We start from the raw sequence: 21234 nt of genomic DNA, 5'->3' as shown, positions 1-21234 counted from the left end.
TACAAAAGTAAGATTAAATAGGTACTAATAAAATATATTTGCCCTGAAATGGTTAAGAAGATACAATGTTGATGCCCACATCAACAGTACATTATACATTACACGCATTACTTAAAGGTCATTTTCTTTTCAGTAATAATGTCGATAAAACCACAATATTTATTGCTTATATCAAGTGCAGGTTAAAATCCAGATAGCCTCCAAACACAAATCCTTGTGATAAAGGACTTCTCAGTCTGGTCAGGAGAAATCTTACACTTAACATGTATGAATACAGCTGAAAATGTATCAGAGCTTAAGAAGTTTTCAAGTCTTGATTTTAGGGAGTGGGTACAGTGTGAGCAGTGCCCTGGGATGCTGGGAGGACTGGACACCCCACTTCTCTGTGGTGTGTCTAGTCAACCGCACCTTCTGGGGTCTGAGGAATTTGCTAACAGACGAAAAACCCCGTGATTCACACAACACTGTCAGCTCCCAGTGCCGTAACTTGCGGGGCAAAATTAATTATTTATAGGGCGTTTTGCTGAGAAAACAGTGTCCAGCCAACAAAAGCACCAACCAAAATTACTGACACAAACCCCATCTTAGTGAGAATAGGTTGCCAATAAAACCGCCTTTTCCTTTTCTCATTCAGTCTCACTCAGCCTCTGCGTCATCTGCTACACCTTCTGAGCTGTGCTCTTTCCTGTCCCCCAGAAGGCACTTGCGCAGAGCACTCTGGCTGTTTTCCTCCAGAGTACCTTTAGAGGACAGTCCTGTATATCTGTCATCTGTCAGTTTTTCTTCTTCTAGGCCTATCCTGTTGCCATTGTATTTTTCACTCATTATTTTGGATGGTGACTGATCAAAAACAGGACATAACATCTTCTTTAGAAAGTTCTTTCCACCATTTCTGTACACTTGAATCTCCCTTTAGAAACTTTGCTCCTTCTATTATAGTCATGTATGAAAATCTGAGTTGATCTGGTGTCTGAGTCAGCCCCATTCAGCATTTTCTCATACTCAGTGACAGTTGTTTAATGTTAATATTGTCTCCTTTTTCCATCAGAACCAGACAAGTGTCCACCAGAGAAAAGGTGCCTGACCGCCCGATGCCGGCACTACGGCACATCACCGCAGGCCCGTGTTCAGGATTCAAGGAGCCAGATTCTCGCACTTTAAATAAGAAATTGAGTAGTGAAACTGGTGATTCAGGCACTCCGAAATCTGGCCAGGTAGTATAATGAAAGTGAGATACAGTTCTGTAATTTATTATTTTTTTTAATCTTTTTTTTTTATACAGCAAGTTCTTATTAGTCATCAATTTTATACACATCAGTGTATACATGTCAATCCCAATCGCCCAGTTCATCACACCACCACCACCACCACGCCACTGCTTTTCCCCCTTGGTGTCCATACGTTTGTTCTCTACATCTGTGTCTCAATTTCTGTCCTGCAAACCTGTTCGTCTGTACCATTTTTCTAGGTTCCACATATATGCGCTAATATACGATATTTGTTTTTCTCTTTCTGACTTACTTCACTCTGTATGACTGTCTCTAGATCCATCCATGTCTCAACAAATGACCCAATTTCATTCCTTTATATGGCTGAGTACTATTCCATTGTATGTATGTGCCACATCTTCTTTAACCATTCATCTGTCAGTGGACATTTAGGTTGCTTCCATGACCTGACTATTGTAAATAGTGCTGCAATGAACATTGGGGTGCATGTGTCTTTTTGAATTATGGTTTTCTCTGGGTATATGCCGAGTAGAGGGATTGCTGGGTCGTATGGTAGTTTTATTTTTCGTTTTTTAAGGAACCTCCATACTGTTCTCCATAGTGGCTATATCAATTTACATTTCCACCAACAGTGCAAGAGGGTTCCCTTTTCTCCACACCCTCTCCAGCATTTGTTGCTTGTAGATTTTCTGATGATGCCCATTCGAACTGAGGTGTGGTGATACCTCATTGTAGCTTTGATTTGCATTTCTCTAATAAATAATGATGCTGAGCAGCTTTTCATGTGCTTCTTGGCCATCTGTATGTCTTCTTTGGAGAAATGTCTATTCAGGTCCTCTGCCCATTTTTGGATTGGGTTGTTTGTTTTTTTAATATTGAGCTGCACGAGCTATTTATATATTTTGGAGATTAATCCTTTGTCCGTTGATTTGTTTGCAAATATTTACTCCCATTCTGAGGGTTGTCTTTTCGCCTTGTTTATGGTTTCCTTTGCTGTGCAAAAACTTTTAAATTTCACTGGGTCCCATTTGTTTATTTTTGGTTTTATTTCCATTACTCTAGGAGGTGGATCAAAAAAGATCTTGCTGTGATTTATGTCAAAGAGTGTTCTTCCTATGTTTTCCACTAAGAGTTTTACAGTGTCCGGTCTTACATTTAGGTCTCTAATCCATTTTGAGTTTCTTTTTGTGTTTGGTGTTAGGGAGTGTTCTAATTTCATTCTTCTACATGAAGCTGTCCAGTTTTCCCAGCACCATTTATTGAAGAGACTGTCTTTTTTCCATTGTATATCCTTGCCTCCTTTGTCATAGATTAGTTGACCATAGATGCGTGGGTTTATCTCTGGGCTTTCTATGTTGTTGCATTGATCTATGTTTCTGTTTTTGTGCCAGTACCATATTGTCCTAGCTTTGTAGTATAGTCTGATGTCACAGAGTCTGATTCCTCCAGCTCCGTTTTTTTCCCTCAAGACTGCTTTCGCTGTTCGGGGTCTTTTTGGTGTCTCCATACAAATTTTAAGACTTTTTGCTCTAGTTCCGTAAAAAATGCCATTGGTAATTTGACAGGGATTACATTGAATCTGTAGATTGCATTGGGTAGTAGAGTCATTTTCACAATATTGATTCTTTCAATCCAAGAACATGGTATATCTCTCCATCTGTTGGTATCATCTTTAATTTCTTTCATCAGTGTCTTATAGTTTTCTGCATAAAGGTCTTTTGTCTCCCTAGGTAGGTTTATTCCTAGGTATTTTATTCTTTTTGTTGCAATGGTAAATGGGAGTGTTTCCTTAATTTCACTTTCAGATTTTTCAGCATTAGTGTATAGGAATACAAGAGATTTCTGTGCACTAATTTTGTATCCTGCACTTTTACCAAATTCATTGATAAGCTCCAGTAGTTTTCTGGTAGCATCTTTAGGATTCTCTACATATAGTATCATGTCATCTGCAAACACTGACAGTTTTACTTCTTCTTTTCCAATTTGTATTCCTTTTATTTCTTTTTCTTCTCTGATTGCGGTGGCTAGGACTTCCAAAACTGTGTTGAATAATAGTGGTGAGAGTGGACATCCTTGTCTTGTACCTGATCTTAAAGGGAATGCTTTCAGGCTTTCACCATTGAGAATGATGTTTGCTGTGGGTTGTCGTATATGGCCTTTATTATGGTGACATAGGTTCCCTCTATACCCACTTTCTGGAGAGTTTTTATCATAAATCGGTGTTGAATTTTGTCAAAAGGTTTTTCTGCATCTATTGAGATGATCATATGGTTTTTATTCTTCAAGTTGTTAATATGGTGTATCACATTGATTGATGTGCATATATTGAAGAATCCTTGCATCCCTGTGATAAATCCCACTTGATCATAATGTATGATACTTTTAATGTGTGGTTGAATTCTGTTTGCTAGTATTTTGTTGAGGATTTTTGCATCTATATTCATCAGTGATATTGGTCTGTAACTTTCTTTTCTTGTAGTATCTTTATCTGGTTTTGGTATGAGGGTGATGGTGGCCTCATAGAATGAGTTTGGGAGTGTTCCTTCCTCTGCAATTTTTTGGAAGAGTTTGAGAAGGATGGGTGTTAGCTATTCTCGAAATGTTTGATAGAATTCACCTGTGAAGCCATCTGGTATGGACTTTTGTTTGTTCGAAGACTTTTAATCACAGTTTCCCTTTCATTACTTGTGATTGGTCTGTTCATATTTTCTATTTCTTCCTGGTTCAGTCTTGGAAGGTTATACCTTTCTAAGAATTTGCCCATTTCTTTCAGGTTGTCCATTTTATTGGCATAGAGTTGCTTGTAGTAGTCTCTTAGGATGCTTTGTATTTCTGTGGTGTCTGTTGTAACTTCTCCTTTTTCATTTCTAATTTTACTGATTTGAGTCCTCTCCCTCTTTTTCTTGTTGAGTCTGGCTAATGGTTTATCAATTTTGTTTACCTTCTCAAAGAACCAGCTTTTAGTTTTATTGATCTTTGCTATTGTTTTCTTTGTTTCTATTTCATTTATTTCTGCTCTGATCTTTATGATTTCTTTCCTTATGCTAATTTTGGGTTTTGTTTGTTCTTCTTTCTCTAGTTCCTTTAGGTGTAAGGTTAGATTGTTTATTTGAGATTTTCCTTTTTTCCTGATGTAGGCTTGTATAGCTATAAACTTCCCTCTTAAAATTGCTTTTGCTGCATCCCATTGATTTTGGATCATCCTGTTTTCATTGTCATTTGTCCTTAGGTATTTTTTGATTTCCTTTTTGATTTCTTCAGTGATCTCTTGGTTATTTAGTAACGTATTGTTTAGCCTCCATGTGTTTGTGTTTTTCACATTTTTTCCCCTGTAATTCAATTCTAATCTTATAGAGTTGTGGTCAGAAATGATGCTTGATATGATTTCAGTTTTCTTAAATGTACTGAGGCTTGATTTGTGACCCAAGATGTGATCTATCCTGGAGAATGTTCCATGCGCACTTGAGAAGAAAGTGTAATCTGCTGTTTTGGGATGGAATGTCCTATAAATATTAATTTTGGAGCATTTAACTCATTTACGTTTAAGGTAATTATCGATATGGATGTTCCTATGACCATTTTCTTAATTGTTTTGGGTTTGTTTCTGTAGGTCCTTTTCTTCTCTCGTGTTTCCCACTTGGAGAAGTTCCTTTACCATTTGTTGTAGAGCTGGTTTGGTGGTGCTGAATTTTCTTAGCTTTTCCTTGTCTGTAAAGCTTTCGATTTCTCCATCGAATCTGAATGAGATCCTTGCTGGGTAGAGTAATCTTGGTTGTAGGTTCTTCCCTTTCATCTCTTTAAGTATATCATGCCACTCCCTTCTGGCTTGTAGAGTTTCTGCTGAGAAATCAGCTCTTAACCTATGGGAGTTCCCTTGTATGTTATTTGTCATTTTTCCCTTGCTGCTTTCAATAATTTTTCTTTGTCTTTAATTTCTGCCAATTTGATTACTATGTGTCTCAGCGTGTTTCTCCTTGGGTTTATCCTCTATGGGACTCTCTGCACTTCCTGGACTTGGGTGGCTGTTTCCTTTCCCATGTTAGGGAAGTTTTCGACTATAATCTCTTCAAATATTTTCTCCGGTCCTTTCTCTCTCTCTTCTCCTTCTGAGACCCCTATGATGCGAATGTTGTTGCATTTAATGTTGTCCCAGAGGTCTCTTAGGCTGTCTTCATTTCTTTTCATTCTTTTCTCTTTATTCTGTTCCACAGCAGTGAATTCCACCATTCTGTCTTCCAGGTCACTTATCCGTTCTTCTGCCTCAGTTATTCTGCTACTTCTAGTGTAGTTTTCATTTCAGTTATTGTATTGTTCATCTCTGTTTGTTTGTTCTTTAATTCTTCTAGGTCTTTGTTAAACATTTCTTGCATCGTCTCGATCTTTGCCTCCATTCTTTTTCCGAGGTCCTGGATCATCTTCACTACCATTATTCTGAATTCATTTTCTGGAAGGTTGCCTATCTCCACTTCATTTAGTTGTTTTTCTGGGGTTTTAACTTGTTCCTTCATCTGGTACATAGCCCTCTGCCTTTTCATCTTGTCTATCTTTTTGTGAATGTGGTTTTTGTTCCACAGCCTGCAGGATTGCAGTTCTTCTTGCTTCTGAGATACTGTTCTGGCTTCACCACTCTTGGTAGTTCCTAACTGCAACAGATGGACTGTGTAATAGGACTTCACGTCTTCTGACAGGAACTTCACACTGAATCCCGTTTCCTTAAGTAGCATCTCTCCTTCACCTTTTGTTGGCCAGTACTGTGCACATTTAACCGATTCTTTCGCCACAATTCGGTTTAGTATGACAACTGCTTTGGTCTTTTGCTGCCAAACCATGAGCCAGAAATGACAACCTGAATTAGGAAGTGGACACTCTGTTAAGATGTAACTCCTCTGCCCCTCTTCTATGTCAACTGAGCTGGCATTAATAAATCATTTTCAGCATTTTTCAGTTTAACACGACTGTGATCATATGGGCTTACATCTCTGTATACGTGTCAATTTCTGTTTTCTGGAAACTTGGCCACTCTGAGGCTAGTCGTGTCAGGCTAGTCACTGTGAATTTCCGAGCTCCTTCCAAGAAGCTCTGAGGGGATGCTCGGGCTGCCACGCTCTGGCCGCCCCGCCACGGCCCAGCCACCCTCCCCAGAAGATGGATCCCTGTTTCAGCCTTTGCATCAACAGGCGAACACCATGGCCTTGGAATTAAAGGAGCCATTGGCTTTACATAATTGTGCAGGGGAAAGAGGATAGACTTGTTTTAAGTAAATTAAAACATATTCAGAGAGGAACTGAGCCTACATGAGCTGCAAATAAATAAGGAAGAAAATAAAATGGGCATTCCTTAAAATTCACAGTGGGGTGAAGAAAAACATTTGACTCATAGGCTTTAGATTTACAGCTTTAGGATTGGATGATGTGCCCAAGCACACTTCTTATTTTCTCTCAAGCCAGACTGCGATGGGGTAGAGAGAATGAGAGGTGAAGAAGTAAAGAAAGTGAGACAACCTGCTCTCTCAAGAACTTGAAACTAGGTATAAGGACTATGAGATGCAAGCTTAAAGCAGAGAGGGGTGAAGTTGGTGTGTGTGTGTGTTTGTGTGTGTTTGTAAGAAAGATAAGATTTGCACCTCTCTGTGAGCTGAAAGATAAGATACCAAAGAAAAGGAGATCTCAGAAGCAAGATGCTGGAGATGGGAGTGGTGCCAGGAGCACAGATGAGGGAAGACAATTCTCCCCCCCAGATGATGGAGCTCCTACCAGCTTTTCCAGCTCCTCTCCCAACACGGCTCCAACATGTCCTGCTTTCTAGGCCCTCTCTCACTCTGTCTATGATCATATCACGCTATCTCATGCCTTCATGGTCTTGTACACATTGTTCCCTGCACCTGGAGTGCTGGTCACCCAATTGTCTCCTATTGAACTCTGACTCACCCTCTCAGACATGACTCACAGATCACTTTCTCTGGGGAACTTTCCTGATTCTTCCATACAAGTGAAGTAAATGCTTCTCCTCTGGTGTTCAAAGACTTGTAAGATACACATTTATTGGTGTTTTTATTCCTTCTAACCCCCCCGAGAGTGGAAGTACCTCGAGGGGGAAGGCCTATGCCCAGTTCATATCAATTGAACATTCAAGAGGTTTTTGAATGAATGAATGAATGAGGAAAGGAAAATCCCTGTGTGCTTTAAGAGCTTTGAGATGGAGAAGAAAAGTACAGCCTCTTGCTGGGCTGAGAAGGATGGGACGGGGTGAAGCTTGAGGAGAAAACAGAACTGTCGGGACAGTCTCTGATGGGAATTCACTGGAAAGTCAGAGATGATGGAGGGATTTGGAAGCAGAGTGACAGCCTTGCCAAACTTTGCATGCCAGTGGCATCAACTAATAAATAGAAATCCACAAAATTGAAGTTAGTGACCTTCCTGTAAAGGAAAAAGCAACTCTCCCACACTCAATAGCTTTATCTGAGAAATAAATTAAGAGTGATCAAGTCAGATTTGTCAGTGATCAAGTCAGACCACAGGGACAGAGTGTCTCAGACAGCTGGGGCTTTCTAAAAGGCATAAAAATACCAACATTCTGTCAAGGCCCATGATCAAAGCCTTGCCAGACTCAACTCATGAAGAAGAAAATCCACTTAATAGTATTAAGAAAATCTTTGACTTCTAATCTGTTGCTGTGCAAAAATTTGAATTTTGCTCACCAAGTAGAATTAAGTATCAATTAGAATGTTTTTTAAAATCTGTATGGTAAACATGATTTAGCAGTAGTAACTGATTTGTGTGGCTAGTAAGAAATCATCAGATATAAATCTAATAGAAACTTGAGTGCACTTGCCTCATCCCTTTCCCATTACTGGAACTCTGCAATACCAGAACATCATGGAATGTTAGACCTCGGAGGAACCTTGAAGAACATCTAAGCCAATAACCCCATTTTCTCAGAGGCCAGGGAGAAGTGACTTTTCAGGCCTCTCATCTCATTAGTGGTGGAACTCAGCTGGAAACACAACTTTTCTCATCTTTCCATCAAATGATCTTCCCTCTGCACCATGTCATGAAAATAAAGTTAAATTATGTTCAATTAAAGAATTATTCAGTATGGTTTGCTGTCCAAAAGAATTAGCTTAAATAATGTTTTCATGCCCAAAATGGTAACCCCTCAGATAGCCAGAAAATACTATTGTTTTCTGGAACCCTTCGTTTCCTTGGAGCTTCAGAAAGTCTTGGTTTTACTGAACAAACACTACGTGCTCTAAGAGTTTGGAAAAGAAAAGATTGTGACTGATGTAGGCAATGGTAGGTAGAGGATGGGAAAGAGAAGACTTGACCAGAAAGCCTGGGAGAATGGACTGAGTCCATGGAGTCATGAGAAAGAATCGCATCCCTGACCAAGATAAAAGAAAATATCACAATGCAAGATTCAAGGGAAACTGATTGCCAAGTTTGGATTGGAATTAATTTGTTTAGAACAGTGTTTCTCAGAGCGTATTCTACAGAACACTCGTTCCATAATATGCTCTATAAAAACATAGTAATAGGGGCTTCCCTGGTGGTGCAGTGGTTGAGAGTCCGCCTGCCGATGCAGGGGACACAGGTTCGTGCCCCGGTCCGGGAGGATCCCACATGCCGTGAAGCCTGGCTAGGCCCGTGAGCCATGGCCGCTGAGCCTGCACGTCCAGAGCCTGTGCTCCACAGCAAGAGAGGCCACGACAGTGAGAGGCCCGCGTACCGAAAAAAAAAAAACAAAACAAAACATAGTAATCATAGAGGAGAAATTCCATGTTCTCATGATTGAGAGATGCTATTCACCCTCTTGAAGAGCCCTGGTACACATTAGGTTATTAAAGGTGCCAAGTGTTCCTACAGTCAAGTTTATTATTTTTTTTGTACGATACTTTAAAAATTCAAAAGCCATTCTTAGCTCAAGGGCCGTACAGAAAGATGCCACCACTCGATTTTTAGATCTTTGCAGACCCCTGCCATTGAGGCCTCTTTCGTGCTTTTTATTACATAATGCTTGTTAATATCCTATGACCCCTAGTTCTGCTGGAGACATTTGAGAAAATACAGTTTAGAGAAATGACTCTCGAATATTGAACATAACGGTCAAACTGGAGAGCATGTTTCATACAGCTCCCTGTGCCTGGAATCTGCATTTTCATCAAGCCCTCTAGGATGATTCGGCTACGGGTGGTCCAAGAATCACACATTGAAGGGAACGCTGACAGTAAAGGAAAAACTAGGGTGATGATGACCTTGGGATTGAAGGTCAAGAGGTGGCCACAGACAGGGAAAACTGAGCTAGAGCTCAGTTAACCCAGAGAACATTTCAAAGTTTCTCTAGGGGAAAAATGCCATCTCCCTGAAATAATCAATGGAAGATTTTCCTGAGAGGAGGAAGAGCTATAGCCCTACTATCCAAGGTTCCCTGTGCCCTTGGGGATGTCTCACTAAGCATCTTCTGCCACCACCACTGGAGACTGGTGGAGTGGGTGAGAGGGGCTTCCCCCCTTTCCTAAATTTTTTGTGGTACAGCTGAGCAAGGAGAGGCATTCATTCAGGGCTTCAGTAAATCTTCTGGAAAACAAAAGAAGAAAGAGAGCAATATGTATGTGAATAAACTAGCTCTCAAGGCTTCACTCAGCTCAGTAATAGGCTTTCTTCTCCGGAGCTTGTAGGCTTCACCCTGGAGGAGCTTCTAGCTTGTTTCAATCGTGTGGGTGACTTCAGAGGTGTGCCTTAGTCGGCTCAGCTGTGCGTATCTCTTCCCACCTCCGTATTCAGTGAGCGCCTTCATGTTGGTAGCTTGAAATCAGCCATGGTGGGAGTATTTACACCACAGAAATCAGCAAAAAGCAGGGCACTGTTTATTTATCTATTTTTCAGAGCTAGTTGTTAAACAATTATCAACGCATCACTGCTTCAAACTCACCGTCCAGAATGCATCATAGCTCCATGGGTAAAAGTGCAAAAGCTGTATGTTCACACAGACCTTGTACTGAATCCCAAGACCATCTCCTTTACTAGTTATAAAACTCTTACTCTCTCAGAGTCTCAGTCTCCCCTTCTGTAAAACTGGAGATAATCACTCCTTCCATTGTAGGGCTGGGATTCCTATATAAAGAAATTTAGCCCAATACCTGACACAGGGTAAGTTACCACAGGTGAGTCTAGACATCTTAAGGCCTTAAAAGTAGAACCAAGGGAGGCCCTGAGAAATACAGGAGTTCTCCATCCTTCCTACCTAATGCTTTCCAAGATTCACTTTCCTGTCTGAGAACCCTGCCTCTTCCACTGGTGATCGACAGTGAGAATATTTTCAGAGAGCTCTCACTTTACATGCAGGATTTTTTTCTATAGATTAAATTGACTACTTTTATCAGGATACAACCCAATAAAGCCCCGCTACCACAAGAGATGCACATATACAGTAGCAGGTGGCGTATGTTTTATTACAGCACCTCCAAACCAATAATTATGCCTTGTCTAGAGCACTTGCTGCTTTCTTCCCCACACGCAGACCTCAAGGACAGACACTGTGTCTGGGTCCCCTTTTATATAAACTGAACACAGATTTCTTGAATGACTGAGACAGCAATTCACAAGAGAAAATGTAAAATTTTTATGAATCTTAATGTAGACTTTACTTTCCTGCCTGAGTAAGTAAGAGCAGTCTGAAAGCAGTCAAGCCATCCCCAGGTGTCTGAGGATGCTATGAGGCCTCCAGACCCTCATTACCAACATCAGTTCTCCGCACCTGGTACTGTAGCTGGAGAAGAAAGCTGCCCTGAAGCCATATTAGCCACGGGGCAGCTCAGAGATGCTGATTGTTTAGACTAAATCCCTAAGATCCTGTTGTTTTCTTGTTATTTGCCTCTCCTAAGGACTGAGACGATTCACAGTGAGGTACATTTCCACAATCCAGGTTGATTAAGGTCTCAAAACCCAGATCTCACTCGTCCGGTGAAAGCAGAGCTACCGGGACCTGAAAGTTCCCTCCCTTCTGCGCCTTCCAATCTCTCTTCAAGAGCCCAGCTGTCTTCCGCAATTCTCCAAACATTTCTCTTACTTCTGTTCTAAAGGAGAGTCTTTTTTTTCCAAAGGACTTTCATTGATTTAGACCAGAAATTAGTATGCAGCACACAGACCCAGATATGTGAGCAGGGAGAAAGATCAACGTGTCACTTATTTCATTCGCTGTAATTTAATTACAAGCAGAAATTCGTTGCAGTTGTGTGTTCCCCATAGCCGTTGATGTTGAGAGTGTAAGGACAACTTCATTTGAAAGAGGTTTCCAAGAAGAGCTTCTGCAAAAATCGGGCTTGGAAAATTCGGGTGTCTGCAGGAAATAGCTTCCAAGGTAAGAATAACTCACTCCTTAACATCCTTTATTCAGGAAATATCTGTCACAGGTCTACTACGTACATATTGCACGGCATCAGGTACTGGAGTCCGGGACAGGAAGCTCCTGCCCCACGAGGGAGCTTACATACCAGTGAGGGATGAACGCTGAAATACTGCCTACGTTAAATAAAGAATTGATGATACGTGATGATAAATATCATGAAAGGGAAGAACTACGAGAGGAGATGGTAGAGCTCTGCAGGTGTTAGGGGTGGTTCTCTGAGGAACAGACACTAAAGACAAGATTTAAAAGATAAGAGATGGGCCTGGCATAGCATAGAGAATATTTTAAAATAAAAGACTACGAAGAGCAAAACATCCCAAGGTAGAAAAGAGCAAACCAAGAAACCAAAACATCAAGGTGGCTGAAGTGTAGTGAGGGAGAGAGGCCCTCCCGTGGGATGGCCAAGGCAAGGATTTTGGCTATTTTCTTAAGAGCAATGGGAAACCATGAAAGCGTTTCCAGGGAGTGAGTGGCATCCTCAGCTCTGTAATTTTTTTTATATAAATTTATTTATTTTATTTATTTATTTTTGGCTGCGTTGGGTCTTCGTTGCTGCGCGCGGGCTTTCTCTAGTTGCGGCGAACGGGGGCTACTCTTCGTTGCGGTGAGGAGGGCTTCTCATTGCAGTGGCTTCTCTTGTTGTGGAGCACAGGTTCTAGGCGGGCGGGCTTCAGTACTTGCAGGCTTTCTCTAGTTGTGGCTAACAGGGGCTACTCTTCATTGCAGTGCGTGTGCTTCTCATAGTGGTGGCTTCTCTTGTTGTGGAGCATGGGCTCTAGGCACGCGGGCTTCAGTACTTGTGGCACACGGGCTCAGTAGTTGTGACTCGCGGGCTCTAGAGCGCAGGCTCAGTAGTTGTGGCGCACGGGCTTAGTTGCTCCGTGGCATGTGGGATCTTCCTGGACCAGGGCTCGAACCCATGTCCCCTGCATTGGCAGGTGGATTCTTAACCACTGCACCACCAGGGAAGCCCTGTATTTTTTTTTTTAAATGATTATTCTGGCTATTGTGCACTGAGTGGACTGGAGGGAGGCGAGAGAGGTTCTGGGAGCCTGGTTAGGAGTCACTGCTGGGATCCAGGAGAGTAACCTAAATGGCCTTCCTCCCAAGCACCAGGATGTTGGGGATACAGCTACGGAGGAAACGTCTGTTCCACTAGAGCTCCTAGAGCTCCTCAGGGAGAAGGAGTGTCCTGTCCCTCGGAGCAGAACCACAGGGCTTATCCACAGAGATTTCCAGCTTGCAAGATTCCGAGTCCACAGAGCCCCCCTGGCGGGGCCTGGTGACCAGCTGCATGCTGTCCCACATCATTCGTACTGGGCCAAATACTCATTAAGCTGCACTTCCCAGCCACCTGAATGCAGCTGTTGCCTTTGCCTGAGTGAAGACACCAGGCAGAGGAAGAAGAGGCATAGACAGAGACCTAGTCCTGAGTCAAACACGATGAGGGCAAGCCAGTTAGTGGCCCTGTGACCTTGCACAGCTGCTTTGCTTTCCCTCTCGTGCCTCAGCTTCTATATCTTACTGCAGAATGGGGCTAATCCAGCTGTCTCCTGGGGTTTCCTGAGGGTTCCTAGGAAGTAAATGGGTTCATCCGTGTAAAGATTCTTTAGCACAGAAGCTGCCCCTGAGAAGCCCTCAATTTGGACCCAAGTTTGAATCGCACCTCAGCCACTTAGCCCTCTGTGACTCGGGCAGGTTAACAAAGTTCTCTGGGTCTCAGCTTCCTCAGCTGTGAAAATGGGGATGTAAAACCTACCTGGAAAGGCGGTGGTGGAGATTAAATGAGCGAGGGCTACTCAGTTTTATTTCTGCCTCTGTGTCCGCACAGGGAGGGGCACCAAGACTGGGCCCCTCTCAGAGCTGGGAAGGCGGGAGGTGGAGGGAATGGAAATGAGACAACTTTGAGCGCAGACCCAGGACTTCAGACGCAGCCAGGTAACGCCCTCATTCCATACCCACCTCTCTGCATAAAGAGGATGAAAATTATTCAGAGGGAAGTGGAATCTGCCAGATATCCCTGGGGAGAGACTCTAACTCGCATTTAAAGGGATGCTGGAAACGGATATGCTGATGAGGTAAAACCCTTCACCTTGGACCTGCTCAGCCCTAAAAATGTGCATCCTCTGCTCCAACAAGGGAAACAGAGGAAACCTCCCCAAGTTGCTTTCCTGTTTTGCAGTTGAGGAGGGTGGTTTGTGTTTATTCTGCCAGCTCCAGATCGTCAGCGTAAAGTCAGCTTGCTCGGAGTAGTGCACTATTTTTTTAAATAAATTTATTTATTTATTTGTATTTATTTTTGGCTGCACTGGGTCTTCATTGCTGCGCGCAGGCTTTCTCTAGTTGGGGTGAGCAGGGGCTACTCTTTGTTGCGGTGTGCGGGCTTCTCATTGCGGTGGCTTCTCTTGCTGCGGAACACAGGCTCTAGACACGCAAGCTTCAGTAGTTGCAGCACACAGGCTCAGTAGTCGTGGCTCACGGACTTAGTTGCTCCACGGCATGTGGGATCTCCCCAAACCAGAGCTCGAACCCATGTGCCCTGCATTGGCAGGTGGATTCTTAACCACTGTGCCACGAGGGAAGCCCCAGGGGTTGTGCGCTTTTATTCCCTTATTCCACACAGTCACGAACAGCCACTTGGTGCCAGGCACCTTGCCACAGAGCAGCGAGGCTTGATGTGTGCCTCGAGGACCTCACAGTCCGTGCGGGCAAGGGCAGTAGCATCCAACGCCACGATAAGGGCTACCATGGGGGCCAGAACACGGAGCTGCGGCGGCCCAGTTAGAGAGACTTCATCAAGGAAGGGCGTATCTGAGCTGTGTTTTGTACTGAGTAGAAGAAACGAAAACAAAGCGGGCACCCTGAGCTGGGCACTGCTCAAGCATCATCTCTGAGTTGGGAAGAAAGGCAGTGCAGGTGGAGGAAAGAAACCATGTGGGCAAAGGCAGGGAGGTGGGGGAGGGGATCTCAACCCCTGAACTGAGCCACCAAATACCCCCAAGAAAAGGCCTGGCCAATCAGAATGGAAGGAGAGTTGCCAGAGAATTCTTCACACCAAGGCAGTTCAGAGATGAGATAAATCTGAAGAGCAGCAGAGCTAGTGAAGTCCATAGACTAACTGGTCATTGTCTCAAATGAGAGGAAACTGGGGGATCAGAGAGGTAAGGACACAAGCCCAGTGTCACACAGCAGTGAACTCAACAGCCAGGACTGGAAGCCAGCTTTCCTCTTTGCCACCCAGCCGTGGATTCCTTTCTCTGCACTAAAGCAAGGGTCCCTGGGGACCAACGATGTTCATTCTGGACAACAAACTGGGAGTTCTACTAACACAGTGTACTAATAGCCCTGGGCCAAGAACTCCCTCCAGGATTCTTGGTCATATATCAAAGGCTGGAAGAGGGAGGAAGGAGAGGATGCAAACCCAGACTCACCAGGACCCAACCTACCAATCAAAGGAAAACTAAGGCTTACACAATACCTGGTATTTGAAACGATCTAAACTTCCGACATTAGGAGAATGATTAAACAACAGTGAATTTACTCAATTGACTGTTCCTCAGCTATTAAAATTTTACAAATATAGTAATATTAAAATACCTTAATACTAAGAAAAAAGATATAAAGTAATAATAATATAGTAATACTATCTAAAAGAAAAAAGCAGAAAACAATAACTGAAAAGGCAAACTAAAAATGTTGGCAAATGATTATATTGGTAAGTAAGGATTTTGCTAAATTAAAATGATCTCAAAGTAATTTTAAAAATTTTAATTATGTAGTTTTTTCAAATTGTCTTTAATCAGCAAGTTATGCCTTTATAATACTAAGGTATACACAACATATATCCATAAATATCTATCTATCTATATAGACGTTTGTAAATTATATTTCTCACTTCTGTTGGAAATTCCAGGCTAGCCATGTTTAAGGTCAGTTAACAGGCAATTCATGTACATTTGCTTATGTGCCCAGAATTGTGCTACACATTGTGGAAGATAGAAAAAATTAGAAGATACAGACTTGTGCTCTAAGTCTTAGAGGAATTTGACTAGTACAAGTGCAGACTCTGGTGTATAGCAGGTCCTCATTAACTATTCATTGAATGAATGAGTGAGTGAGTACAAGTCCATGAGGACTATATGTAGAGAGAGAGAGAGTCTGTGATCAGCTCAGCTGCATCAAGGGAAAATCCTGGAACTGATTTTTCCAGAGTCCCTTTCAGTTCTTGGCTCTGGGTCAGTTCTGCCAAAGAGAGGCTCTTGAGGGGCTTTGGAAGACTGAGGACGAGAAGTCATTATGTCCCAGGGGCAGCTGTTTGCAGGCACGTGGGCATTTGGCAGATGTTTGCGGGTATCACCCTGAGAACCACACTTTTTGGTACCACAAGCTGTTGAATCACCAACCGCAGCTCCCAGACCTTCTGGGCAGTGCCCTGGGAATTCCTCCCCTTGGGGTAGCAGCTGAGACCTCTGCACTTCAGGATTTCCTGAAAATGGAAATCTCCATATTCCAATGGCTGTGGAAGTCTCTAATTCCCTGTATTAAACCTCTTTCTACTTGAAATACCTAGAGTGACTTCTGTTCCGCCCAAACCATGACTAATATGGGCAATGTAATGAAATAATGCAGGACTGAGTGGGTCCTGGTGTTTTACGAGTTACACGAATGCTAGCAAAGCTGAGTCATGGGATCCAGTCTAAGCTAGAAGAAACAACCAGACATGTGAATTACATGTGTGTGGATGAATGACTCACCTTCCTTCTTACTTCATTCTGGCATCCCTTCAATCCTTCCCTCACCCATTCAGTTTCTTTCTCTAAAGCTTCTTTTACCATCAGGAGAGATGAGAAAAGCATGTCATCAGCTTTTTTCTAACAGCTGCTAATAAATATTGAGATTTTTCCCAGGAGGATCTCATTTGGGTAATTAACAGTTTGGTTTCCTGGCAGTGGTGGCCAGACCCCCCAAATAAGCCAAAGGTAGTCTTTACCAAGTCACTGAGACATCGCAAGCCCAGGTCACTCATTTTCTGGGACTGCTTCTGGGTGAATTCAGCCCCTACATCCTCAGGGGCCATGGAAGAGTGACACAAAGCTCACTCCAGTCTGGCAGATGCACTCAATACCAAGGACAGGTTTGGCCATCTCATTCATATTCATTATCCATCCACTCAGTACACATGTGCAGACACTGGTGGTGGATGATGGAGACACAATGGCAGCAAGACATGGTCCCCATCCTTGAGGAACTCAGATAATCTAGGACAGCAACCAATGCTAAAATTGCAATCATAGAAGGGTGCATCATTTAGAATCAAATAGTGTTTTCAAACTAAGTGCTGTCACTAAAATATAAATGAAAACCAAGAGACTAAAGATTGAGCACTGAGTGGAAGTAATTTTATTCCCAGTCAGGGAACATCTGGCAGACAGTTCAGGTTCTGGAGGATGAGGTTTGGACACAAGGAAATAGAGTTTGTCTTTCAAGTCCAAAAAGTGGTAACTCTCTCTTTTTCATTCAGGGAAATAAAGCCTCTGAATGCCATTGACTGGCTGGTGACATCTAGGCTTAGCCCTCAGGTGCACATAAATGCCAAGATGGCTACAGAGGTCTCTGCTGTGGACAGGATGAGCCTGCCCTGGGAGTATGGCTTCCAGTTGCCTCTGCCCCTTACCTTGGATTGTCTAATTTGGGATTTTGGCTCCCAGCTGTCATTTTAGCAGAAGTCAGGTCTGCACTGCCGGCAGCAGATTGGATGGTGTGTCAGGGCTCATTAATAAGATGACCATATAATTTATCAACTTAACAGGACGCTGTTTGGAGTGAAAGAGTGACTGTTAACAATTACAATAGGACAATACAACAGCCATAACTGGGATGGCCCCAAGGAGGGTGGTCAGTACCTAAGTACAGGGGAAAGACTGTGTATTGAGCCTGTGTAACACTCTACCAGCTGTTCATAAGCGCTTTCTTTCATTCATTTCAATCCTCACGATGACTTACGAAGTAGATGTTACTAATCCTCATTTTATAAATAAAGACCCAAGGTTCATGGGCTTCCCTGGTGGCGCAGTGGTTGAGAGTCCACCTGCCAATACAGGGGACATGCGTTCGTGCCCCGGCCCGGGAAGCTTCCACATGCCCGTGAGCCATGGCCGCTGAGCCTGCACGTCCGGAGCCTGTGCTCCGCAGCAGGAGAGGCCACAGCAGTGAGAGGCCCGCATACCGCAAAAAAAAAAAAAAAAAGAGACCCGAAGCTCAGATAATTAAGGAACTTGCCTAAGTTGAAGGGTTAGTAAGAGGTGGAGGCATAATCTGAACCCAGGTCTGTCTGACTCTAATATCCATTCTCACCACAGCCATTATACAAGCTTCAAAAATGGTGGCATTGGGCTTCCCTGGTGGCGCAGCGGTTGAGAATCCGCCTGCCAATGCAGGGCACACGGGTTCGAGCCCTGGTCTGGGAAGATCCCACATGCCACGGAGCAACTAGGCCCGTGAGCCACAACTACTGAGCCTGCGCGTCTGGGCCCTGTGCTCCGCAACAAAAGAGGCTGCGACAGTGAGAGGCCCGCGCACCGCGATGAAGAGTGGCCCCCACTCACCACAACTAGAGAAAGCCCTCGCACAGAAACGAAGACCCAACACAGCCAAAAATAAATAAATAAATAAAATTAAAAAAAAAAAAAAAATGGTGGCATTTGCCCTAGAAGGCCCTCAGTCTTTGGGCCAATGATACAGGTTTTCATTAACAATTGTGATGTGGGTCCCTTACAGCTGTGTGCCATTGCTTTGTACAAATTCAACCACTGATTCAATTCAGTTCAGTTGAACACAAATTTGAGCTGGACTTGGCACTGTGGATACACAGCTGAAGAGGTTATTCTGGCCCTGAAGGATCTCACAGAACCTGGGGAAGACAAGAAAACCAATAAGTACTGAACTGTATAAGTGCCGCCAGGATGGAATATGTATAAGTGCTGGGATAACTGTATGACAGAGTCTCAAGGTCTCATAGAATCACCACAAGCATCTCATCTATCTCATCCAACAGAGACATGCCAGAAGCCTTCCCAAAGGAGGTGTCAACCGAGTATAAAGGATGGGTAAGAATTGGCTAGAAAAAGAATCAGGACTAAAGCCTAGGCAATATCACATGCACAGGAATAGGGATGTGAAAGAGCCTTTAAGGACACAGAGAAACAACAAATGATTCTGTTTGGCTTGAGGGAAGAGGGCCTTGACCTGCCCAGAGGATGCCACCCGACACTCACCTGTGCCAGCCTTTGTATCCCAACCAAAGGAAATGGTCAGTAGCAGGCACGTGACCCAAGGAGAACCAAAAATAATCTCCTGGAGACTTTTCTTCCACATCTATTTTTAAATTTATTTTTATGTCATTTATTTATTTATTTATTTTTGGCCCTGCTGCCCAGCTTGCGGGATTTTAGTTCCCAACCAGGAATTGAACCTGGGCCACAGCAGTGGAAGTGTAGAGTCCTAACCACTGGACTGCAAGGGAATTCCCCCACATCTATTTCTTTTTTAATCTTCATTCATCTGAGGTTTGTGAGAGTGGAGGCTGCCAGGGCCATCTCGCCACTACAGGGAGAAGACTTGTCCGGGGCGAGAGCCAAGATGCAGCAGACACTGACAGAGAGAGACAAAGAGAACTAGAGACAGAGGGGAGCACACAGAGGACCCAGTTTGAAACTGGCTCCAGCCACGCCCGAATTCAGAGTTTATATATCTTGGCCTTTTCAGTTATACGAAGCAATAATTTTGTTTTCTTGCTTAAATTCTATGTTTTTTTTTTTTCTTTCTGTTTTTTTTTTTGGTTCTAATACACTAGATCTGAGATACTTCTGGGCCATCCAGGTGGGGATGTCCAAAATGTGTCTACAGCTCAGGAGACAAGTCAGGAAGCATCAGTGAATTTGGAAATATCACCATGGGAGTTGAAACCTCAGGAGGGAACGTCATTGTCGATGGGGGTACACGAGTGAAAAGGCAGCTGACTTATGTCTGAGCCCTGGAGAGAACAGAGAGAGGAACCCAGCCAATAAGACTGAGAAGGAACCATCGGAGAGGGAGAGGGAAGTTGACACCAGAAGCTGAAGGAGGACAGCATAAAGGAAAGGGACTGCTCATAGGGCCAAGTGTCACAGAAAAGCAAGAAGGATACCCCCTCATAGGAAAACTGGAAACACACACCCTGCCCAAGGCTGTGAGAGAGAGTACGGTAATTGCCATAAGAGGGGTCAAAGTGTAATTGAAGGTCAAAGGGCAGATTCTACAACCATTTCCATTTTCATCTTATCTCACACATTGCCAGTCCCTCCCTTGAGTGCCTCTTCTCTTGGTTTCCGAGCTGACTTCTCTCCTTCCTCTCCCCTGGCTTCTTGTCCTACCTTCTCCGAGTTCCGTGGTGATTCTTCATTCGCTAGGCAGCCTCTTAAATCTTAGTGTTTCTCAAGGATCTGGCACTCGCTTCTCTTCCTGCTACACTCTCTTCTCAGGCACGCCGTTCATTTACCAGCCCTGTGACAGCCCGTGACTGTTAAACCCCTGGTACAATCCCAGCATCCCCAAACCCACATCTACAGCCCGGGAGCTGCTAAAGCTGTGCTGTCCAGGGGGACTTCGTCTCTGAAGAGACCTCAGATATGTCCATGAAGGATTATGACTAGATATCTCCCCTGAGAGGGCAGCCAGGCACCAGGGCCACCATCTACAGATAAACATGTTGAGCACTGCACAAAGATGCCCAGTTGAAACCCAGCTGGGCTGAAATCCAGCCTGTGCTCCACTCTCCAAGCCACTGTCTCGGGGGCAGAGCTGTGTCTCCTGGGAGAAGGGCTGTCATTTCCTCATTAGCAAAATGGCACTGTCTACTTGCCAAAGCCACACCCCAGCAAAGCTCCTACTGCCCAGACAGGTGCCTTTTCTAGTTAATACAAAGATGGATTTTGGACCAACTGAGGCTCAGGGGACCCAGGAAACAATGAATAAGGGAGATCTTTCCAGAGAGCAGAACAGGAGGCTGGCAGACGAGATAACCAAGGAATTCACTCCTTTGAGATGGTAGGGAGTCTTCAGAAGTCCTGTCCAGAGGACTGGTCATTGTGTCAGGCCACTGACTGTGCCATGTTTCCATTCTCTCCTTTTCCAACAGTGTGTATAGTGGTTCTCCTGCCCCTACTCTGCCACTGCATACTGAGCATGTCAGGAGGGGCAGAGATGACTTGGCCCTGGAGCGTTTAGACCACTGGACAGTAAGGACATCCAAATGTGAAAGCACGCACTGCCCATCATTTAGAGACCCCAGCTTTCAGGTTGGTCAAGACTTTGCGGTTGTCTCCCTCGAGAAGGGCGTGTATTCTTTGTAAAAGGACAAGGGTATTTATGGTTGTCAAATGGTGTGCTGAGGCCAGGTGCAAGTTGCTAGCTAAAAGGTTACATTTCTCAGCCTCCCATACTTACATGAGGCCATTTGATTAAATTTTAGCCAGTAATGTGTAAATAGAAGTTGCTGGGTATGACGAGCTTAAAAAGAAGATAGACAGTTGCTGGTACAGGCACTGTTTTTTTTTTTTTTTTT

At 43.7% G+C, this 21234-nt stretch overlaps 1 pseudogene; it reads right to left on the bottom strand.

The window, feature by feature from the left end:
- Window positions 1-508: 508 nt before the first annotated feature.
- On the bottom strand, window positions 509-19616 carry LOC103088423 (tyrosine-protein phosphatase non-receptor type 2-like; annotated as a pseudogene).
- Between the last annotated feature and the right edge of the window lie 1618 nt (window positions 19617-21234).

The sequence above is a fragment of the Lipotes vexillifer genome, unplaced genomic scaffold, assembly GCF_000442215.2.
Source record: "Lipotes vexillifer unplaced genomic scaffold, Lipotes_vexillifer_v1.1 scaffold771, whole genome shotgun sequence".
Lineage (NCBI taxonomy): Eukaryota > Metazoa > Chordata > Mammalia > Artiodactyla > Lipotidae > Lipotes > Lipotes vexillifer.
The sequence above is the reverse complement of the archived record's forward strand: the minus strand, read 5'-3'. Positions and strand labels throughout refer to the sequence as shown.